Source organism: Alosa pseudoharengus, unplaced genomic scaffold (assembly GCF_046254945.1).
Source record: "Alosa pseudoharengus isolate Yale_2024_CS ecotype anadromous, Long Island Sound unplaced genomic scaffold, YU_APseudo_1.1 YU_APseudo_1.1_scf_10, whole genome shotgun sequence".
Classification (NCBI taxonomy): domain Eukaryota; kingdom Metazoa; phylum Chordata; class Actinopteri; order Clupeiformes; family Clupeidae; genus Alosa; species Alosa pseudoharengus.
Window position 1 is genome coordinate 16,641,921 of NW_027468565.1, and position 22,883 is coordinate 16,664,803.

The following is a 22,883-nucleotide window of genomic DNA, read 5'->3' on the forward strand; positions in this document are numbered from 1 at the left end:
AAAACAGACAACGTGACTGCAAAATAACATCATGTACAAAAACCAACTATCGTTTGCATTATCATAATGTACTTTTTTAAAGCATTGGCTTATGGAAAATGATTTGGAGTGGACAACAAACTGACCTGTGTATCAGTGTTGGCTTTACACAATTTATTACCATTATTAAAATAGGCTATCCTAATCTTCAAAACTTTTTGAGTAGTTTTTAAATAGTAGTTTTGATTCCCAAGTGCCACCCCAATAAAAAGTCTGGACCCAGCTGGCCCCCCCTATAAAATAATCCTGGCTACGCCCCTGCTTGTTATAGTCTGGATATCACTGGAAGCATAACAGTCCAAAGTCATGGGCGATCTTGTAGATCAGCAACTCGGTAGACTTTTAACAGCGACCGTTTGTTGGTCCGTAATGCAGAGTTCTTCAACGTTAACGTTAGTCTGCTCAATCCAGACTCCAGGCAGTTGGCATGGCAGCTCACTGGTCAGAAACAGCTCGGCGGCCTCAACAGATCTTTCTCAGAGTAGCTCCAGGTGCTGTCCCGAGAAATCCCCTCGACCAGACAGTGAAGTGCAGCACCGGCTCACAGATGGATGGGAAGGATGTAAGAGGCCCAGGGCAAAAGCTAGCCATAGCAAGCTCCCAGTGGACAGACGTTAACAACATCAACATATATGGCTCTGGTTTCTCCTATAGACTCACTGACTCAACAACAAGGCCAGGCAAATCAGAATTGGGGACTTGTGCAATGTGGATACAGATGAATATGGGAGTCGCCAAAGTCTATTTTATCTGTTTGATCTACTTTATCAGGCTTGTCCAAGGGAATAGCATTTAAGACATGCTGTTTAAGGAGTTGCAAGAGATGGAAATGGAGAATAATTAAGAAGTGTGCTTTTTTCTTCAGATAGTACAAGCAGCACTGGGAAGCAGCTTGCTGCTGTGCACCTAAGTAAACACACACACACACACACACACATAGACACACACTTAGACACACACACACACACACACACACACACACATTACACTGATTCAACATCTTGATATGTCATACTGCTTGTTCCACTCACCAACAGAAAGATCTGCCTTTTCTCAGTTTCTGAAAACGTATTTTTTCTGCTCTTGGGTTTGGCCTTGCTAAGAGTACTTTATACATAATTTAGCATTCGTTGACTCATCAGAGACAGGAAAGGGCAGAGACCTGCGTGTTTGACTGAATACCAAAGGCTCTTGGATCTTGTGGTGAAAATACTCAGTGAATTCTTCGCGTCTCACTGTTTCACCCCAGTCTGCCTAAAGGACAACAGTACATGAGTCCGTACTGTAATGTGCTACCCAAATGTTTTTCCTTTCTTTGTTTTCTGCCTTGTCTTTCTCATTTAAATAGGACAATTCCTCAGTGATTCTGTGTTTTTGATTGACAACTTGCTTCAGTCAGCTTTTGTCTGTGTGGCCATTGCCAAAGGCTAAAAAACACAGATCTCTTAAGAGACTCACAGGCTCACACACCCTCAGGGTGACTGACATAGTAGACAACTTAGTATTGAAGGAGCTCTTCACATCCAACACACACACTTAAGGTCGAGTTTTCATCCACCTACAGATAAACAAGGGAAAGCAGAAGTCTTCTATTTTCATATTTTCCATTTAACCAGTTTTCTATTATGTCGGACATCAGTGCCTGCATTGCGTGTGAAGAATTAAAACAACATAAAGACTTGTTATGAAAACATGGTTCATTACAGGAAATAAGGGTAATTATTTTAGTAATGTAATGTTAATGATGAAAAGCATTTGGGATATTGAATTCTATGGCTTGCAGATGACACATTGTTCTGAAAGAACACTTCTGATCAAGGAACCCTGCTGTTTGAAGTGTTTAATTGGTGTATTTGCATGCTACATCTGCAAACAAACATGGCATTTCATTAAAAGTATGACTGGGTTGTTTGCAAATTAAACATACAGGGTTCTAATTTAAAATGTATCATCTTGTTTCTCCTCAGGGTTCTTTAATCATCCCTCTCTCTCCCCCTCTGTCAGAGTCAGCCTGCAGTACAAAATCATGCTATAGCCCAACTCTGTTAGATCAAAGCCATACCATCTCTTTGATTGTCTCTTGCTCATAGGTCAAAAAACAGCAATTATTACAGTACAAGGGAAAACTGGCTCTGCTTATTGTTTAAAGCAACATTAATCAAACACGCTGAAAAGTGTGCGTGCATGTGTGTATATGTGTGTGTATCTGTTCTCCAAATAAACTCCCCAATTTTCCCACAACACTGCCCCCCAGCGCTGTTCTATGATCTGTCTGATGAAGCCCCAGCAAACAGAGAGCTCTGACATATCAGAAGAGATCCCTTTGTGTAACCATGTCTTTGTGTTTCTTTGAGTATTGAGTGCTTGCTTCTGCTACTCTTCAGCAGGGTTAAGAAATTGGTATAGCTCCAATGTCAACTGCTTGTGAACCTCCACAAAATCCACTGGTTCTGGTTCACTTTTTCTAGCCTGTAAACCAGACTCTCTGACTTCGCAGAGAGTCTGGCCTAGATCCATAGGCAAACGTTTATTTCCGGGTGGGAGGGCACAGTTTGAGGTTTAAAGTCATTGGAGTTCCTTTGAACCGCTTTGAACCAATCACTAACAACCGGCGTTTCGTCATACAGAGACGTTTCTCTGCATCACGCCCATAACAAGCAAGCGTGCATCTTATCAGCAAACAGTCACACATTTCATCTGCGTAACTCTTGCCAAAATGCATCATATGGTGTTTTGTGAATGTACCCAAGTCAAACTTTCATATAAATGCAGTACATCCAAAGCGCCACTTTTAAGCTTGTATATGCATTGTCGTTTGCGGGTGAAATGACCTTTTGAATGGGAATCATATAGGGCCACTACTTTTTTGATACAATCGCGTCAAAATCGCTATTTTTCACTAGCACTAACAAGGCTCAACACAACATGACACTTTGAAGTATCATCAGTGTCCCTACACATGAACTCGAGCATTGAGAACAATTGTTGCCGTACACAGAGTTTACTAAAAGAAAGGTCAACAAGGAAAACAACTCACTTGTTTTTTCTGCTCGCTGCCATCTAAGCATCTTGCAAGGAGTGAGTTGTCCAAAATCTTTTTAGCAAACTATGTGTACACGAACAATGTTCTCAATACTCGTACCATGGCTGTGTAACATATTCGCTCTCAGGGATGCCCTCTGTTTGCTGGTTGGTTTGGCTGCCCAACTGCCAAAGTAAACGAGGGCGAATCTATTCCAGAGACCTATTCCAGATGGAGTACTGTAGGGAAAAGAAATCGAGTGGAAGTAAGTAGGCAGGCAGAGGCCAGGCTACACTTTTTCACCCAGTAAAAAGTATTATGATTGCTGCTGCGCATCACACAGCACAATGTTTGTCAATGTTTTTTCTCTTCTGCTTTTATTTAATGAATTTCTAGTTGATAATGTAACCCAGATGATAAATACCTTAAGAAAATAAATAAATAAATAGTTACATATCATAATTTTGATAAAGTTCATAAGAATTAAGTCGTCATTGATAAAAATATCTAGTGCTGCCGCGATTAGTCGACTTAGTCGACCAAATCGACCGTGAAAATTAGTCGACGGCAAATTTTTTAGTCGAAGAGTCGTTTTACTATTGACCGCCTATTTATTTTTGGTCTCACACGGCTGTAATGTTATATTAACTCTATGTTATTAACTCTTGAAAAGTACAATGACTGTCTTTGGATGTTAAACAGGCTACTAAGACTTTGGCTTTAAGACTATGTTTTAAACCCCACTATGCACGCAAGTGTTAATGCCAGCAGCAAAGCTGCGTGCCTGCCTATTGGCCTGTTTTCAGCGCAATTAATTATTAGGCAGAGCTAAGTGGGGGGAGCTAAGCTAGTAGGTTACGCTAGTCCAGACTCTGACTAATATAGTAGCCTATAGAAATTGAAATAAATGAAGTGAAGTGTCTCACGTTGACAACGCAACGGCGTGTCATTACTGTAATTCATTCATACAAAAAAATGTTAAACCGAACATGCCGCCGCCCGTGATATCAACAATCAAGGTGCGCGTCATTTCCCATGGTCAATAAGTCACGACGCTTATTTTTTTTAGTGTTCAAGCCAACTGATAAAGTGAAGTAACCTATGTGGTAAGACGCGCAAAGTGCCTGTAGCCTACTTGTTTTGAACATGCTGATGTTAGGCTCATTTGCAAAGTCCTCAACTCCTGTCGCCTTTCAAAGTCCAGCGTTTCTCAAACTATGGGCCGCGCGGACCAGCACCGGCCTTAACGTGGACATTGCTGGTCCGGAGCCGCGGAGTGAAATTATTCCCGGGGCTTCGTCTGATAATTTGCTGCGCAATTGATCAAGGAACCGCGGACCAACAGAAAAAGAAAACAAACTTTTATGCAATCAGTATGAATTACTTGCTAATTTGGTGTCATCAAACATAGAGGCATACAATTAAATGGTGGTATGAACGTTCATTCAATGCGCGAGAGAAAATGAAACCATTTGATAACGTTGGTAGCAAATCTCCAATTCAACCTATTGGAAAGCTATTTAATTATGAAACTACATTTAATAGAACAATGTGGATTTATGCAACTTCCATAAAAACAGAGCACAGACTATAATATACTATCTAGAGTATTGTATAGTCCAATTTGAATAACGTGGCCAAAAGCTTGTGGCATAATTAAATATGTAAATATTCTTTCCATTTGCCTACCAGTATATGATGCTTGCATGAGGGAAACATCCCAAAACGATGACACCCATATAATTGCTGTTGTTTTGAGAAGTATTTATCATGCAACCATGCAAAAGCAATGGAACTATTCTAATTATATTTTACATTAGTAAAGCAGTCCTCTGATGTGCATGTTTTCAAACTTTTTGTGAACAATGTTAGCACTTTAAACACTGGCTGCTTTGAAGTGCATGTATAACAATATAGCATAACAATAATAATTGTGATGTGATATAATGATAATTTGAAGGGGGGTGGGTTCATGTAGGTGGGCCCTATGACCCCAAAGTATGCCATGACCGGGCCTCAGGTCAAAGAAGTTGTCTATGTCGATGGCAACACTGGCATACAAATAAAGTCTATCAAAGGTCTGACATTACTGTAGATCTGAAGGTAGCATTTTAAATGGGTGTTTTTTTTTAATACATAATGTTTTTGAACAGTTTAATTACAGTAATACAGCTTCTAACAAAAGTAGGGTGATATATATTTTACTTTTCCCTTTAGTTGAGTTCAAAATAAAACGTACACAACAAAATAACAAACACTTGATTTAAAAAAAAAATAGTCGTTTAGATTAGTCGACTAATCGAAAAATTAGTCGAAAGATTAGTCGTTAGAAAATTAGTCGTTAGTGGCAGCACTAATATTATCTCATAATTACGAGATAATTACGAGATAATTATGATGACACATTTCCCATTCTGCCCCCACTTGTGTGTAGCAATGACATGGTCTAGCTAGCTACATTAGAGAAGATAGACCTAAGTTTCCCAAGAGAAAGTCTGAAGCTGAAGTTCCTTTCAAACCTTTACTTAGGATTCACTGTAAAACTAAGCAGACCAACAGAATACATTTCAGTTATTTCCTTCGATGTTTTGTTTAAGAGCAATCATGTAGACCAGTGTTTCCCAAACTTTTTTTCTGGGGACCCACTTTTTAAAAATGACAGACCATCACGAAACCATTTCACTTCAGATCTAACATGCAACCACCAATATTAGGGGTTTGCACGGCGTGTCATCAGATTTGGACGTTGCCATATCGGAGATACTCACCTCATTAGAAAGCATTAGGCACTGAAGTAAATCCCTAACATCGTCAAGGAAAATGGTTAATTATTGCCGTGTTTTAGGTTGTACCAATACTGTAGGTCAGACTGAGAAAAACATCTGGTGTAGGTATCAACTTCCAAAAGTTATTAGAAAACCAGGGAGAAAGGAGAATAATGCCAGAAGTTATCAGAGGAAGGAGGGCGCTTGTGGTTGAACTTGGTACTTCGTCTCCCTCACCCAACTCATATGGATCTGCGCTGCCAATAAACTGTAATTTCTCGAAACATTGCGCATTTTCTTGTGGTCCAAGTCCTGCCCTATATGCCTTTGCATCTTAGCCGCATTTTGATGAGCTTTTTTGTTGTTTAGACATGGCTATCGATGGCTACAATCACGTAAGATATCCAAAGTGCATAATACTCCATTGTACTTCATTCACCGAGTATCGCCAATATGGCCGCGCGTGCTGGGTTACCATGGTTACCGGCCAGAACGTGACGTCCGTGCAAACCCCTAATAGAGCTGCACAGTCCCGCCCACAGCCGATGCCGGATGTAAAAATTCAATGCAATTTCTCCATTGTGGTAGACTTAAAACCAGCTACGGCTGTACTAAGCGATTGTATATGCTCCTATAGACACCAAGAGTTCATGGGGCACTAACCTTGTTTTGAGATAAATGCCTTTTATTCGCGATCTCTTGGATAAGTACTTCATTACCCACAATCCTGAACAATCCCACAGTGATGCCTCTGATTGGTGGAAAGGCCGTTATGGTCATAGTTTGAAACTTTCTCTGCGAAAAATATTGACAAAGATGGCGGAGTTTTTTACTGCCTATGGCGAAAATCTTAATGTGATTAAAAACTTTCTTGACGAATATTGGTACTTGTATCAACAAGGATTGGGGTTTATACATCACACGAACTGAGTCAGGGCCAATACACTATCAAATAGACCACTGTAAATGTTAGTTTAAACACTCAGCCCGACTGAGCAGTGATGACAGCATAGGATGAGTCAGGTAATGTTATGAAGCACTGCCGTTAACCGCTTTCACACACACACGATATAAAATACACGATGATAAATATAAAATTCAATATCAAAACACTATTATTTACACGATTACTCCTGAAATAACTGCTATTAACTGCACATTCACTATATAAAAATCAGTTTGGAGGAAAGGGTTCGAGTGCTGTCGCCGGTTGGAAATGATTTAAATGGCAAAATAAATCGCGCCGATTTTGCCTATATTATTCAGTGAGGCGCGGTGGTTTATGGGATGAGTAGTTCCTTCGCTCGGAAATGAAAATATGTACACAGTCTTGTACCTTTGACTTTTTTTGGATTTTCTCTTCGTTTTTTCACTCGAAATGATATGTTATGATGTTAATCGTATAATGTTATGAGTTATGCCGTAGCTGGTTAGCCTAAGACATGCTGTAAAACTCTTTAGATACGGATTTTTCGAAACGTCAATGGGACAAATGAATGGGAATCTTACATCCGGCACCTAACCGCATTTTGGCTGTGGGTGGGACTGTGCAGCTCTATAGAGCGGCATAACTCCTAAGCATACAACATATCATTTCGAGTGAAAAAAGAGACACTGTCATGAACATGTCATAATCATTATAAACAAGTCATAAACATTTATGACATAACGCTTCTGTCACTCACTTCTGTCAAGTGTCATTCGGTTTTTGTCATGACAAGTTAGGGTTAATGTAATTTGTCTTTTGTCGGGAGCGTGCCTATGTTCCCACAGCCCTATGTTCCCTTACCCTAACCTTAGAAATGTGGGACATTGGGCTGTGGGAACATAGGGCTGACCCCTTTTTGACCCCGTCATGACAAGTTAGTGTTAGGGTTATAACAGTGTCATGTCTCTTATGTAGATACCTTCAAGTAAAGTGTTACCCTTTTTTTTTTTCACTTGGGCATGTCTCCATCGCCTCCGACTCAGTAGTTCGGTCTCAGGACAAACTACCTGTGGTAGAGATCCATCTGGCCGCCCCATGAGTAGGCTGGGTCGGCGTCAGCTACGTCAGCGGAGACATACCCTAATGGTTTTGAATTGAGAATAAGCTCCACTTCCAGAAGGACCGTTAGTAGGACTTCCTCTGGTACTGATTGATTCCCCAAAATGGCGTGAAGTGCAGACTTGACGGAGCGAACCTCCCTTTCCCACACACCACCGAAATGTGGGTCAGCTGGGGGATTGAACCTGAAAGCTATTTTCTGACGGGCAAGCTGTTTCTGTAACTCAGGGGCCATTCCTTCAGGTCTCTCGCAGCTCCCGTTCCCCACCTTTGAAATTGGTGCCTTGGTCAGACCACAATTCAGCAGGCGTGCCACGGCGAGCTATGAAACGTCTCAAAGCCATGAGAAAGGAATCGGCATCTATGTGACTAAGTAGATCCAGGTGAACAGCTCTCATGGTCATACACTTAAAGATGATGCCCCAGCGTTTCTCAGTGCGTCTACTTATCTTAATTAAGAATGGGCCAAAACAATCTACTCCTGTTGAATAGAATGCTGGCTTATAGAGACGAAAGCGAGCAGATGGCAGGTCAGCCATTTTGGGATTAGTGGGCTTTGCTCTCCAACGATGACACTCGGGGTAGCTGTACTGATGCTTGCGTATAGCTTCCCATCCACGAAGAATCCAGAATGATCGGCGCATCTCAGCAAAGACGTGTTCTGGTCCTGGGTGGTGCAATCGACTGTCATAGTCACTAATGACCAGTCGTGTGGTGGGGTGTGAGGCATCCAAGACCACAGGATGTACCGTTGCGTTGTCCAGGACTTCAGATCGTCTCAGCCTACCACCAACCCGAATCAGCTCAGCAGTCTTATCCATTTCAGGCGACATTGTGAGCAGTCAACTCTTAGAGGACACTGGTTTTCCAGCCATCAGGTTCTGATAGTCCTCTGAAAATGAATCCTGCTGTGCAAGCTTTAGTATAAGGGTCTCTGCTTGGCTGTAGCTCTCGGCACTTGGTGGAATGCTAGAGTCTATGAGTGCCTGTAACTCCTGTGCCTTGGTATCAAGGAGATCTTGCCAGGAGTTATAGGTCTGACTGTCCAGATTGGGAACTACTAAAGAAGTTGTGGCAGATCCACAAAAGTCTGATTTACGCAGCAAGCTGAGCAGCAACTAAAGCACCACACAGTTCCAACTGGGGGATGGAATGGAGCCGTTTAGGGGACACCCGAGACCGCGCTACTATGAAGGACAGGTAAGCTTGACTATGAGGATCAACGCACCTTAGGTAAGCCACTGCTCCATATGCTTGTTCAGATGCATCAGAGAATATGTGGATCTCCCGGCTGATCTTACTCTGCAGTGGCTGGGACATAAGCTCTGGGGAAGTTGACACAAGATAGAAGCTGTAGCTCTTCCTCCCATGTGCGCCATGCCTGTAGAAGATCCTGAGGCAAGTTTGAGTCATCCCAGCCCCGCTGACAGTCCCACAGGTGTTTGATAATGATCTTCGCTCGGGTGGTGTAAGGTAACAGGAAGCCCAACGGGTCATACTGGGTTGCCACAACCTTATAGATGTTTCTCAAGGTATGTACCTCATAGATCACGGGTCGATGCTTATAACCCAGGGTGTCAGCTCGCCAGTCCCAACTGAGTCCTAGAGTGGATTCGAGAGTATCTGTTTTATCTTGAGCTAGCCAAAGCTCTAGACTGTCAGATCGAACCTCCTGAGGTAGGTGATTTACGACAGCAGGGATGTTACAGGCCCACTGGCGAATATCGAAGCCGGCAGAGGCCAGAAACTTCCGCAGGTCATCCACAAGAGCTTTGGCTTCTTCTGGTGTTCGCACACTCTGCAGGCAGTTGTCGACATAAAAACACTGCTCAACTGAGAATCTCACCCTATCACCTTCTTGGGTATGGTCGACAACATGGCGCTGCAGAGCATAAGTCGCGCAACACAGACTACAGGTGCAGGCAGTTGTCGACATAAAAACACTGCTCAACTGAGAATCTCACCCTATCACCTTCTTGGGTATGGTCGACAACATGGCGCTGCAGAGCATAAGTCGCGCAACACAGACTACAGGTAGTCCCAAAGGGTAACACCAGCCATTCATACACTCTGGGGGATTGATCCACCTCCACACGAAACGCAATAGGGGACAATCACTTGGGAGCAGGCGCACCTGGTGAAACATTCCTTTGATGTCTCCACTCACCGCTACTGGATGTTCCCGAAATCTTAACAGGAGTGAGGCTCCCAGTGTAGGGCCTGGCAGGAGGTACTGGTTTAAACTCTGGCCTTGCATCTGGTGGGAACAATTAAAGACGATGCGGTACTTGTTGTTATGGCTGACAAGATGATGGGGAATATACCAGCATTCACCATCTGGGTTTGTCTCCTCTTGAACTTCTTGCACAATTCCTGCCTTTATTAGCTTCTCCATCTCCATCTTATAGTCTTCAGCTCGCAGGGGATCCCTCATTAGACGCCTTTACGTGCTGCGCAGGTTAGGCATTACTGACTCCTTAGAGACATTCAGATGCGGCATGTTGCTGTGACGCAGTAAAGGCGTTGCATATCGAAGGACACCTTCAACCTCAACCACTGTCGCGAACAGTGTGCGGCCAGCAGTTTAAGCGCCTCTTGATCTTGTTTGGACCTGGTCACCTCTTTCTCCTTTCCATGTGGCACAGTGTCCAACTGCCAAAGTCTCTGAACATGTTTGAACAACTCATCAGCTTGTTAGGTCATGGCTGAAGTGAACAGACATTGCTGTGCGGGAACTGGCCGCCCCATGAACTTGACAGGCCCCTGGAGAGCCCATCCCAGTCTGGTGTGAATGGCGGCAGGCCCACCTGGTGGACCAAGTCTGACTGTCTCAACAGGGGTGATCAGATGAGGCTGGTCAGATCCGATAAGGAGTAGTGGCTGAGCATCGTTCAGAGGTTGGATAGGGAGATCAGTTAAGTGCCTATATTTCTTCCATAGATGCTCTAAAGGGTAAGAATGTTGCGCTAAAATGAGGCGCTCAGCTGTGAAGGCATTAGCTATTGAATAGCTCAGCTGAGGTTTGGCTGGTGGAGAAACTCTGAAAGACACCGAGAAACCATGCAGTAATTGAATGTCCTGCCGGACTGTGCGCAGGGGGAGGGTTTCTGGGGTCCCTTGGATACCCAGTGACTTTGCTGCAGCTGGTAGAAGCATGGTCCTTTCTGACCCATCATCAAGTACTGCATAAGTATCCAAAGTCTGGCTTCCATAATGCACCAGAACAGGCACCACTTTCAACATGACTGGACTCCCAGTGGCCGGTCTGTCCAAGTAAAGTGTGCTGGAAGCAGGGCTAGTAATGCACTGCTCTTCTTTACTTCTGGGGTTTGCGGCTGCTTTTACAAGTCTGGCATTTATCTCATGGAGGGCCTGAAGATGCCTTCCCTGACAGAGACCGCGTGGTTTCTTAAGATTGCACTGAGCAGCTTGATGGGATCTGGTGCAACGCCAGCAGCGCTTGTTGTCTTGAATCCACTTCTTCAACTGGTCTGTGGATAGCTTTGCTATGGCGTTGCATTGGCCAAGGAAATGTTTGTACATTATTATTACAGTAGGGACAGTAGGCCTTTGCTTTGAGTTTCCCAGTTCCTTGCTTCACAGGCCGCTGTTCATCATGTGAGTCTTCTGCAGAGGCACCAGCTCCGAGCAGTATATTAGTAGCTTGCTTACTCGGTTTATCTTTAGTGCCCTTGACGGAGACATGGTGGTCAAAACTCTGGCACCATGATTCATAGTGCAGCCAATCTCGTACAATCTCACATAACTCGTGCAAAGATGGTGTGGCTCCAGAATGTTGCAGGGTATAGCGGCGAAAGTCTGCCCGGTGTTCTGATGGGAGTTTGGTCAACAACCATGCGACATGTGATCTGCACTGCAACTTGACATCTCATTCTGGCCCCAAGGTCTTTAACAGGCCCACCTGTGACTGAACCTGCAGGGCATACCTCTGAAATGCAGCAGTGTCCCCATGTCTCACATCGGGTGCATCCAGGACACTTGCTATTTTCCTCAAGGCCAGCTGGTGGGGCTGATCATATTTCTCATGAAGAGCAGCCTTAGTGTCTGTGTATGGCATTGGGGAATTCAAGTAAGCATCCGCTATTAGCCGGGCCTCATCCAACTTCAAATGGTCCACTAATATTTGATATTTGAACAGTTCAGTCGCATCCGGTGGTAGCAGGTTTTCCAGGGCTATCCGGAGCCGGGCGAACTCACTGGGGTCTGGTCGGATGAATTTTGGGATAGTAGGTTTAGGACCTCTATAGGTGAGAGTAGCTGGTGTATGATTAAGATAAGGTGAGGGTAATGGCGGAGAATGCGTATCTGGTCTCACAGATGCTGGTTGAGGAACACGAGATGGTAATTGCTGCCTGACACTGCTTGGAGATGAAAACTGGGGAGCAGCTGGAAGCTGGAACTGTGGTGCAGCAGCTCGTTGGGCCGGCTTTGGCCACACAGGTTGTGGTGCAGCATATCCTTGGGCTGGGGTAGTGGATGAATAAGGGGGAATATTGTTCCCTGACTGAGGCCTATAATGCTGAGGAAAATGTCTTAATGGAGGGTGGTCCCTGGCGGCGGCTCCCTGGTCCTCTAACTCCAAACTATGACCGTATACATGAAAGCCCCCATCGGGCTTTGGATAACGTGGAGTGTCAAGTACATACTCTCTCTCATTTGGTGCTATCCTTGATTGCGTATAACCCTGTGCTGAGGGGAAAGGTGGAGGTACTCTGGATGCTTGTTGTGGCACATAGGGGCTATGACTCATGTCTGGGTAATAGCCAGTACTGATATCAACCTTCAATGCACGGGCCACGTCAATCATTTCTCTTATCTCTGTACGAACTTCTCTAAGTGCCATCAGGTCAGCCTGCAGAGCATGCTGGGCTTGTAGCAGTCTAGCATTCTCTTGTTGAACGGCCCTGACCCTGTCTTGTGTGTGATACTCTGGATACATCCCCAGTTGGGGTGATGAAGCATTCTCAGTGGCAAACTCACCAGGATCTCTCCCAACTCGTGGTGGGGCTAGCTGTGATGCTGAGCAGCATCCCCATGGGTCTTTCTTGGGTCAATCTGTGGTAAGTCAGGAGGGAAAAACTTGGTATCACCCTCTTATGAGAGTGGACAATCACTCTCCGGTGATGTTGGCCTCCTAGACTGGTCCCTCTCTCCATGACCGACATAGGCGACGTGAAAGTCTTGGAATCTGGGAGGTGGGTGTGTCTGACGCTTGGACCGGGCACCCGTCTCCATGTGCTGTTCCATCTTTTCAGGAATCAATACAACCACTCCGGCTCGAAGGACCAATGTTTGGAAGGATTAGGACTGTATCTCTGACTAAATGTGGTTGTAAAGACTCCGGTGTGTCAGTCAAAACACAATTGATGAGGAGACAGGATTTTGGAGTTACGTTTCTTTTACCTCCGAATGCAATGTAGTCTGTAATACACAGAAAGTAACCAAAAGGCAAATTACAATCAGGGTGTTATGAAATACAAAGGCAATGTACCATAAATTGGATACACATTGTACACCAAACATAAAATTGACATGGCAGACAGCCAATGACTTTACTAAGAGCACCCTCTACTGGTCGCTCAAACACAACCATGAAACAGTGTAATGGCTGCTATATGCAAGGGCAAGTACTATCACATGTCTACTTAGAAATTACGGTTAAACTAACAATTATACAGTTCCAAACTATACAATATATCTCTACAATTTCGCTAGCAGACAACAATAGAAAGGAGATGCCAACACACTGCAAGAAAACCCGCGGCTTTATGCATTTAATCTCCGTCTGTTAATCACGCATTTCTCCCTAACCTCCGCGATTATAATTAAATTACTGCCTGCACATTTACCTCGCGGTTAACATCATCGTTCACAATAGCACTTTAGAACATTCATTACTTACATTATGTCATGCACTAGCACTCGTGGCAACTTCAATATTACAAGCAGGAAACTTCTCTGTGTAACCTTTCTCTGCATAAAACTGACCAAACTAACGTTCCCCTTCTTCTTCACTGTCTGCGCAATGAACATGTGACTCAGCATCTACCAATCGGTCATGGCTACGTATTAAAGACATAGTCACACGACTTACGCATAATAAATGAACATATTAATATAAATTAGGGACCATAGTTATAATGCAAATATTAACTGTATTAGTCCAAGGAGCCTTTTCTACAATCTCATATGAGATAACCTGATTATTATTTTTTTTGTGATGTGAATGCAATGCGCCACCGTAATCAGCTGCTCCAACTAGACAAGGAAATAGTTAGGGTTTAAGTATCCTTCCAGGCTGACAGGAGATGGTGTTGGTCATCCCATCTCACGCGGACTACACTGAATCAGACTCTGATTAGTGGCAACCTGGCAATCCGGAGCAGATAGCTACTGACACAGCCATGCAGAACAGTAAAACACTGCAAAGTCATAATATTCCTGCTTATCTCTAAATACAGTCACACAGAGATATACACAGGGACAGTACAGATATCATACAGTCATTACATAGAATCATACTTTTAGTATCAAAGTGACCCACTAATGAGAAATGCAGAACATTAAACCACATATTGGAATATTGGACATAATGTTCTATTCCACTTTCTCTCACACCGGAATTCTCCTTTCAGCTTTTTTTTTGAGAAAAGAACAAAGAATGGCACTGGAGTCATTCCTAAAAAAGAAAGATTGGTTGTAGCACTATACTATTGCGTGTAGAGTGAATTCGAAAGACAACCGTTTATCTCGGCCCTCGGATTGAGCCCTGCCAATGATGTGTTCCCAGACCCAACATCTTGCTGTGGGTCTGTCTTGTCAGGCTATAGCCACCCGCATTAATTGCAAGTCACTAATGCTTGCATACAAAGTGATTGCTGGGTCTGCACCCTCTTACTTGAGAGCTTATATAATCCTTTGGTTGTGGAGGTATTCAACATTTATTGTGGGCATGTCATGTTGAGCAGGTAACCCGAAAATTGGCCTGACATTGCTTGTTAAAGTCACAAAAATAAATTTTCAACTTGACAACTACCCTAGAACTTTAGCTAAGGGTCCCTTCTAACTAGAAAAATAGGTACCCAAACATTCTCTGAACAGAAGCCCTTTTCAGAATTGGCCCCCTGATTAAAATGTTAATGTTACTTGTTCACCTTCTGAAGTGATGAAACCATACAACCTTTCTTTGCTTGGACCCCATGATTGCTGCTTGCGGCTGTATGTAAACTTACAGTGTATACCATTACTGCCCTGATGTAAATGTTGATGCTTGTAGGCCTATTTGTAACATCTACTATACATTTAGTAATGTTTTCAAAAATAACAATAAAAACTTTGTAAATAAAGGTCAAGTTTACACAAAATGTCATATTGTTGCATTTGAATAGTGCATGTGCATGACATGTACACAAATGTAGCACAAGAAGCCAATTGATACAGTAAGTCATATTCATCCTCACTGGACATGTTTTAATATTGCAGAGCATAACCCATCAGTGTGCTACATCCATAAACTATAATTCCTTACATTTGCACACATAATCACTCTCAAGATGTACCCGCTTTTCTTGGAACAAAAAATATCTTGTTATTTCACTTAGTTTGTGCTCATTCTCTCATTTTGCGCCACATATTCTGCAACACTATGCAGTATGTCTAGTTTAATTGCACATATTTCAGTTCCATACATCTAGTACTCTGTGAATTCTGTCCACCCTATCTTAATTTCTTCCTATCTATTACATCAGGGTTCACACAGGTCTGCTGTCTACACATTTACATAATAAAAAAATGCTGATTGACATTGACATTATTTTAGCTTTATCAAATAATGAAATTAAATTGAAAATGTTTAATGCAGAAACAGTGTCTTAGGGGAACGTTTTTCTCACTTTTAAAGAGAAGCCTGTCATTACAAAATGTGGGAACCATTGGCTAGTGCAGTGTTTCTCAAAGTGTGGTCCAGGGACCATTGGTGGTCCGTAAGCTATCCCAAGTGGTCCACGAGCAGAGTGGTATATAATATAGATGAGTTGTTTGCAATATTGAACCAAAGTCAAAGTCTGCTTTATTGTCAATTTCTTCACATGTCAAGACATACAAAGAGATTGAAATTACGTTTCCCACTATCCCATGGTGGAGACAAGACATATTTTACCAATTAGGTCCACAGACAAACATAACATTCAAGTAAACAATATAAAAAGTAAAAATAAGAAGGCACATACAATGAAGAAAATAAGAGCAGCAAAATTTGAGTTGAAAATGTGCAATTGTGCATACAGTAGACAGTCAATATAATAGTGCAAAAGTCAGGCCAATAAATGGCTGAGGTAGTTCTGTTTGACCTAAGTATGCAAGTGCCATAGTGGTGCACGTTATGTAAGAGCAGCAGAAGTGTGTTCAGAAGTGTTTTCAGGACAACAGGACAACAACAACAAGTTGCAAAGTGTGCAAGTGTACAAGTGGAGTAGTGCAAGTGGAGTAGTGCAAGGCAGCCATTGTGGGTCCAAAGTCCAGGATGTTATGTAGCTGAGGGTGGAGGGGGGAGAGAGTTCAGCATCCTAACAGCCTGGTGTATGAAGCTGTTGGTGAGTCTGGTGGTGCGGGAGCGCAGGCTTCTGTACCTCTTCCCAGAGGGCAGTTGATCAAACAAATTGTGAGCGGGGTGACTTCCATCACTCACAATTGTGGTCGCCTTGCGGTGGAAGGTGTAAATGTCCAATAATCCTTCCAGCTGTGTTCACTATGCGCTGCAGGGCTTTCCTGTTGTATTCAGTGCAGCTTCCGCCCCACACAGCGATACAGCTGGAGAGGATGCTCTCAATGGTGCCTCGGTAGAATGTGGTCATGATGGCTGGTGGAGCACTTGCTCGCCTGAGTTTCCGCAGGAAGTACAGGCGGCGCTGAGCTTTCTTCGCCAGTGATGCAGGAGGTCCAGGAGAGGTGGTGGTCCAGGAGAGGTCTTCACTGATGTGCACCCCCAGGAATTTGGTGCTGCTCACTCTCTCCACCACAGCACCGTCGATGGTTAGTGGCAGGTGTTGGGTGTGACCTCTCCGGAAGTCAACAACAATCTCCTTGGTCTTGCTGACGTTCAGCAGGAGGTTGTTGTCCATGCACCACGTGGTCAGAAGGTCGACCTCCAACCTGTATTGACTCTCGTCGCCCTTGGTGATGAGACCTACCAGAGTTGTGTCGTCAGCAAATTTCACTATGTGGTTGTTGCTGTAGGTTGCAGTGCAGTCATGCGTCAGCAGGGTGAAGAGCAGCGGACTGAGCACGCAACCTTGAGGGGCCCCCGTGCTCAGTGTGATGCTGCTTGAGATATTATTGCCAACACGTACTACTTGAGGCCTCTGACAGAGGAAGTCCAGTAGCCAGTTGCAGAGGTAGATACTGAGTCCCAGTTTGTCAAGTTTGCAGATGAGTTATTGTGGTATTATGGTGTTGAATGCAGAACTGAAGTCTATAAACAGCAATCTCACATATGAGTCTCTTTTTTCCAGGTGGGTGAGGGCTGGGTGGAGGGCAGAGCAGATTGCATCCTCTGTGGACCGTTTGGCTCGGTATGCAAACTGGAAGGGGTCCAGGGTGGGGGGGGGGAGAATGGATTTGATGTGTGACATGACAAGTTGCTCAAAGCACTTCATGATGATGGGTGTCAGTGCCACGGGGCGGTAGTCATTGAAGCAGGATGGAGCAGTTTTCTTCGGCACAGGTATGATGGTGGCAGCTTTGAAACATGATGGGACGATGGCTTGCTTCAGGGAAGTGTTAAAGATGTCTGTGAAGACATCCTTAAGCTCCTCAGTGCAGTCCTTCAGCGCACGACCTGGGATGTTGTCTGGGCCTGCTGCCTTTCGGGTGTTGATAGCAGCAAGTGTCCTTTTCACGCTGTCGGCAGAGAGGCACAGGGGCTGCTCGTGTGGAGGGGGAGGGGTCTTCTGTGGGCAAGTGCTGTTTTGTGCTTCAAAGCGAGCAAAGAAGCGGTTCAGATTGTTGAGCAGAGGGATGTTGCTCTCAAAGCTCTGTGGCGCGGGCTCGTAGTCCGTGATGGCCTGAATGCCCTGCCATAGGCTTTGTGCGTTCCTGCTGTCTTTGATGTGAGTGGTTATCTTGTGAGTGTATTCCTTCTTTGCTTCCTTGATGCCACGGGACAGGTTGGCTCTCGCTGTTCTCATGCCAGCTTCATCCCCAGCTCTGTAGGCTTTGTCTCTGGCCCTCAGCAGCCTGAGGACATCCCCTGTCAGCCATGGCTTCCAGTTAGCCCGAGTGATGATGTCTTTTGTGTGGGTCACATCATTAATGCACTTGGTGATGTAAGAGGTTACAGTGTCTGTATACTCCTCTATGTCTGTCTGGTTGTTGTAAGAGGCTGCCTGCTTAAAGCCTGTGTTGCAGGTTAACCACCACTGTTGATTAATGGGTACATAAAGCACTCAATCTATGTATATCATTTTTAAAAATGTCTCCAAATGGTGTTAAATGCCAGTTTTTGTTGTTTTTAGCATTAGCAGGTTTTTTGTACGCAATTCGGTGATGACGTCACTTTGGGGACTACTTGATCTGCGCTTCATTCATTTCAATGCATTTCAATGGAGATCTCGGTTACACTTTCAACATAAAGTTTGTATATTTACACTTCGAATTTCGTCACAGCATTTATATCACAGCTACCCTATGATCTACCAATGGTAATAACGGTGCCTGATATCAATTTAGTAATTTTTCTGAATTTCGGGAGGTCTCGTTTTGGAGGGTATGTTTTACATTCATTCCTATGGGAAACGGTTGCGGTTACACTTTCAACATAACGTTTGTATATTTACACTTCGAATTTCGTTACAGCATTTATATGAAAACGACCCTATGGTCTAACAAAGATAACAATGTCTTCTGATTTTAGTTTAATGCAATTTTCTGAATTTGAGAGGCCTCGTTATGAGGCTACATTTAATGCACCTATTCAGTTCAATGTATTATGCTTATAACATTACGACACTTTTTTTGTTACTGTCAGTGAACAGCACCGAATGAAAGTCAACATTTTCTTTATATCTAGTGATAGTGATCATGTCGTTAGTTCAGATAAGTAGGATAAGTAGGCTACCGGGAAAACTTAGTCAGAAGATCAGAATATGAAGCATCATGATAGCTAGCTGGGCTAACTTTTTAGTCCCACCTGTGAGCCACCCCAGTTACTTAGCTTCTAGCCGCCGCCAATTAGGCTGGTCGTGTCTTCAGCATGAATATTTTCGAAAACTACTGCTCGTGATTGATTGCCATTGACATCGTCAGGGTATGGCTTACCAAAGAGGGAGATAATATGGGCAAGTCGCAGTTTTGCAGGTGCTTGTGTGGGCTGTGCCGTCCCGATGGAAACTGTGGTGGAGAGCTGCAGTAACTAGGGAAGCGAGTGCATTTTGGCCGCTGCTCGAGGAGCTCCCCTGTGACCAGCATATGACATGATCTATCTAGCTTTCTATCTACCTGTCTATATACATATCTAGGCTATCTATAGCCTATCTATTTATCTATAATCTGCGCTATCTACTGCTGAACAATCCCTTACTCGTCTCTCTTTACTCCTCTCTCGTTACTCTCAAGGGTCTCAAGGTGGGCTTTGGTCTGTAGTCTCCCCAAGGTGACGTAATGCAATGCATTGTGGGGCAAAGGAGAATCACTTCAAACGCTGTGAAATAGTAGCTGCTTTTTCTTATTATATTCCGTTTTGTGATATCCAACAACATCAAATACAATGGATAACAGTTTAAATGTTTATTATCAACAAGCAAATTGTGCAAATTCGTTGGAAAATGAACCCTGCAACACGGCCTTTAAAGATTTCCCAGTCTGTTGTGTCAAAGCAGTCTTGAAGAGCATCAGAGGCTCCCTCAGGCCACACTTTTACCTGCTTGTGAACCGGTTTGTTTGCTTTCACTCTTTGTCTGTATGTGGGCATTAGCATAACACTGATATGGTCAGAAAGAAGAAACCAACTTGTAAATTCAAACAGTTCTGCAACACTGCCTATGTAAGCTACGCCAGTTTAAATCATATGAATCCTCTGACACAATTACCACCGCAAAAAAAAAATAAGCAAAGTGGTTCTGTAGGTAGGCCTATTGTGTAATATACTTGAAATAGGTCTACTCTTTTTTTTAGCTAGGTGGTCCGTGAGTTTTTTTTTTTATTTATTGGTTAAGTGGTCCTTGGTCTGAAAAAGTTTGAGAAACACTGGGCTAGTGTGATCTTGCTTTATTTGAATGTCTTTTGTATGCACTGTGTATTTCCAGGAAAGATCAAATTTATGCAGTCTGTGAACTGGTGTACCTTTTTGTGAAGAGTTCATATACATTACTTTATTTTATATGCCCTTTTATAACATGATATTTCTTAAAATAAATCTTAGCCAATGTCAGTTTCAATGGGCTGCAAAACCAGTGTGGATATGACTTAGTCAGTTTCATGTCCTTTTAGGTACCTTACACCTTACCTCAGCATGACCTAAGCACCTAAGAGTTATCACTGAGCTGGAATGTTGGGATGATCTCCTCAGAATGTTGGCTGTATTTGTTTTTCATTATTAGCTTTAAATGCTGCAGCTGTACCTTTTGTACAGGACATGAGCACCAGGAACTGGCTCATCGGTTTGTGAGCAACTATTGAAAGTTATTGAAAATATATATTTTTTTAAATGTTGAGAGATGTCTTTCTCTTGACTTACAGAGCACAGAGTTGGACTTCATTATCCACTGAGAATTGCAACAGATAGGTAATGATGCCAGCCAGTTCTGGGCATGGGTTCTGGCGGGGGCTGGCTGGTCGCATAGACAGCATAAGAACACCAGATGGTACAGGGTGGTACACAGCACCACTTTCAGTGAGGAGCTGATACTTCCAGAGGTTATGGTGACATTTTGAGGGATCATTTCTAATACAGCCCAACCTTGCTCTTTTTTTCTGACTGCATTTTCGTAAGTGTCATAATGAACCCTGCCAATCAGCACAACATTTGTGTGATGGCACTTGGTCATATCAGTGGAAGACGGTTGATATTTCTGGTTAGATGCCCACTGTATGTGTCTGTGATTGTTGAAAAAGTTAATAAAATATCTGTCCAGATGTGCGCACACATCTGTACAGATCATTTATAACAACAAGGTCAGAGGAGGGTTGTGAGCATCAGAATCTTTTATGGGTTCGTAGGAGGAAGGCAGAAAGTAAAAAAAAGACTTTGTTGTTTTGGATTTATGAGGGCTGTTGAAGAATATTGCTGCTGCACCTCTGAACTCTCTCCTCCGTCACTGTCTTAATCCCATTTCCATTTGAGTGGAGAAAACAAGGATTTGTTCATATCTTTGTTTCTACATCTAGGGACTGTTGACTGTAGGTACCGAGATTGGATCCTTTTAGCTCAGTGAATATGGCTTTCTGTTCAGTCATGATTAGGCTTCGACACAATAAAACACTCATTCTGTTTGTCCATTGGTGCAGTTTTGGCATTTCCTATGCTCTGTGTGGTGCCCAGGCCAGTAGAGATGAGATTTTTCCTATTTTCTTTCCACGTGTTGCCTTCTAATGCAACAGTATTGTGTAGGGCCATTTCTTCCCCTCAAGCTTGACTGAAAATCAAAGGGCTTGCTGCCAGTGCAATGTGATTCGCACACCCGCAAAAGAACATCTAGCTCATTTCCACATGGGAGGACAAACAGTTACAAGCTCTTACAACTCAAGACTGCTCCAACTCAAGGACATGAATGTAAAATGCACCTGAAACTAATTGCCCCATGTGAGTGTGTGTCTATGTTTGAACACATATAATTGCATGCACCTGTATTTATAGTGACCATCCTGGGCTTATGGAGATGGTGTTATGAAGCGCAGGCAGTAATGGATTATTTATGATTATTAAGCTATGCGTATCAACCTTCATTTGAATTTCAGCAATCAATGCTCTGTAGGGGCATGATAGAGTCAATGTGACCTTCATTCTTAACTCCTGTGAGGACTCTAACAATCATCCAGTTGCATTAATAAATGTGTGTTCTTGTGACATGCATGTCTACTTTTGCCAATAAGTCCGCTAGAAAAGCTGACCAATTCTAAACATGCTACTGTGTTCTGTGCATTTATTAGTTGAGCTTTTCTGTGTGACGTGTAACCCCTTTAGAGAGAGTAATAGCTTAAACCCTATGGAGTCGTAGCCTCATTACTAATCCCTCTGAAGGTTTACAGAGATTGTGGCAGTCAATCAGCTGGACATAGCTAACTACTGACTCCAGAACCGTTCTGGCCGCAGTGTGGTGCAGATTTGGAGGACTAACTGTTCCAGAGGACCTTGGGAGTCTGTCTTTTCCTCCTCCTTATTACGTGTGCCCTTGCCAATTTGGCATTCACATTATTTTCATCCATCTTTGGGATGTCTACACTGGCAAGATTCAAACAAGAGAAGAGGCTTTCTGATTAATGTAAATGACTTGGGTAAGAGCATTATTACACAGAATAATGATCTTACCCATACAGAGCAAAGAGCTGCCGTGTACCAATTGCTCAAATAAAAATATCTATCCTGTACCTGTTGCTAAAATAAGAACAGCATTACCGTAGTCCTCAGGTGAAACAAACTTCTCTCTTCTCCAGGATCCAGATACAGCATTTGGTGAGTGGAACCACTTATAGAGGAAAATACCTCATAGTCGAGCTATAGCCAGCCATGCTGTTTAATCACATCATCTGTGCAAAGCAACAGCGCAGAGCAGAGTGCTAGGGGAGTCAGTGTAGTGTGGTAATGTTTTCCAATGGCTTAATGGCTGTCTGACTCACACTCAGCCACAAAGCGGAGATGAAAAGGCCTCCGGATAATGACAAAGAATGGGGCGATTGCATTGAGTGTGCTTGCTCAAGGTACCCCAATCTTACACTCATTGTCAAACTCAATCAATACTAGACATGTTCACTTCAGTGTGAATGAACAAAAGTACGT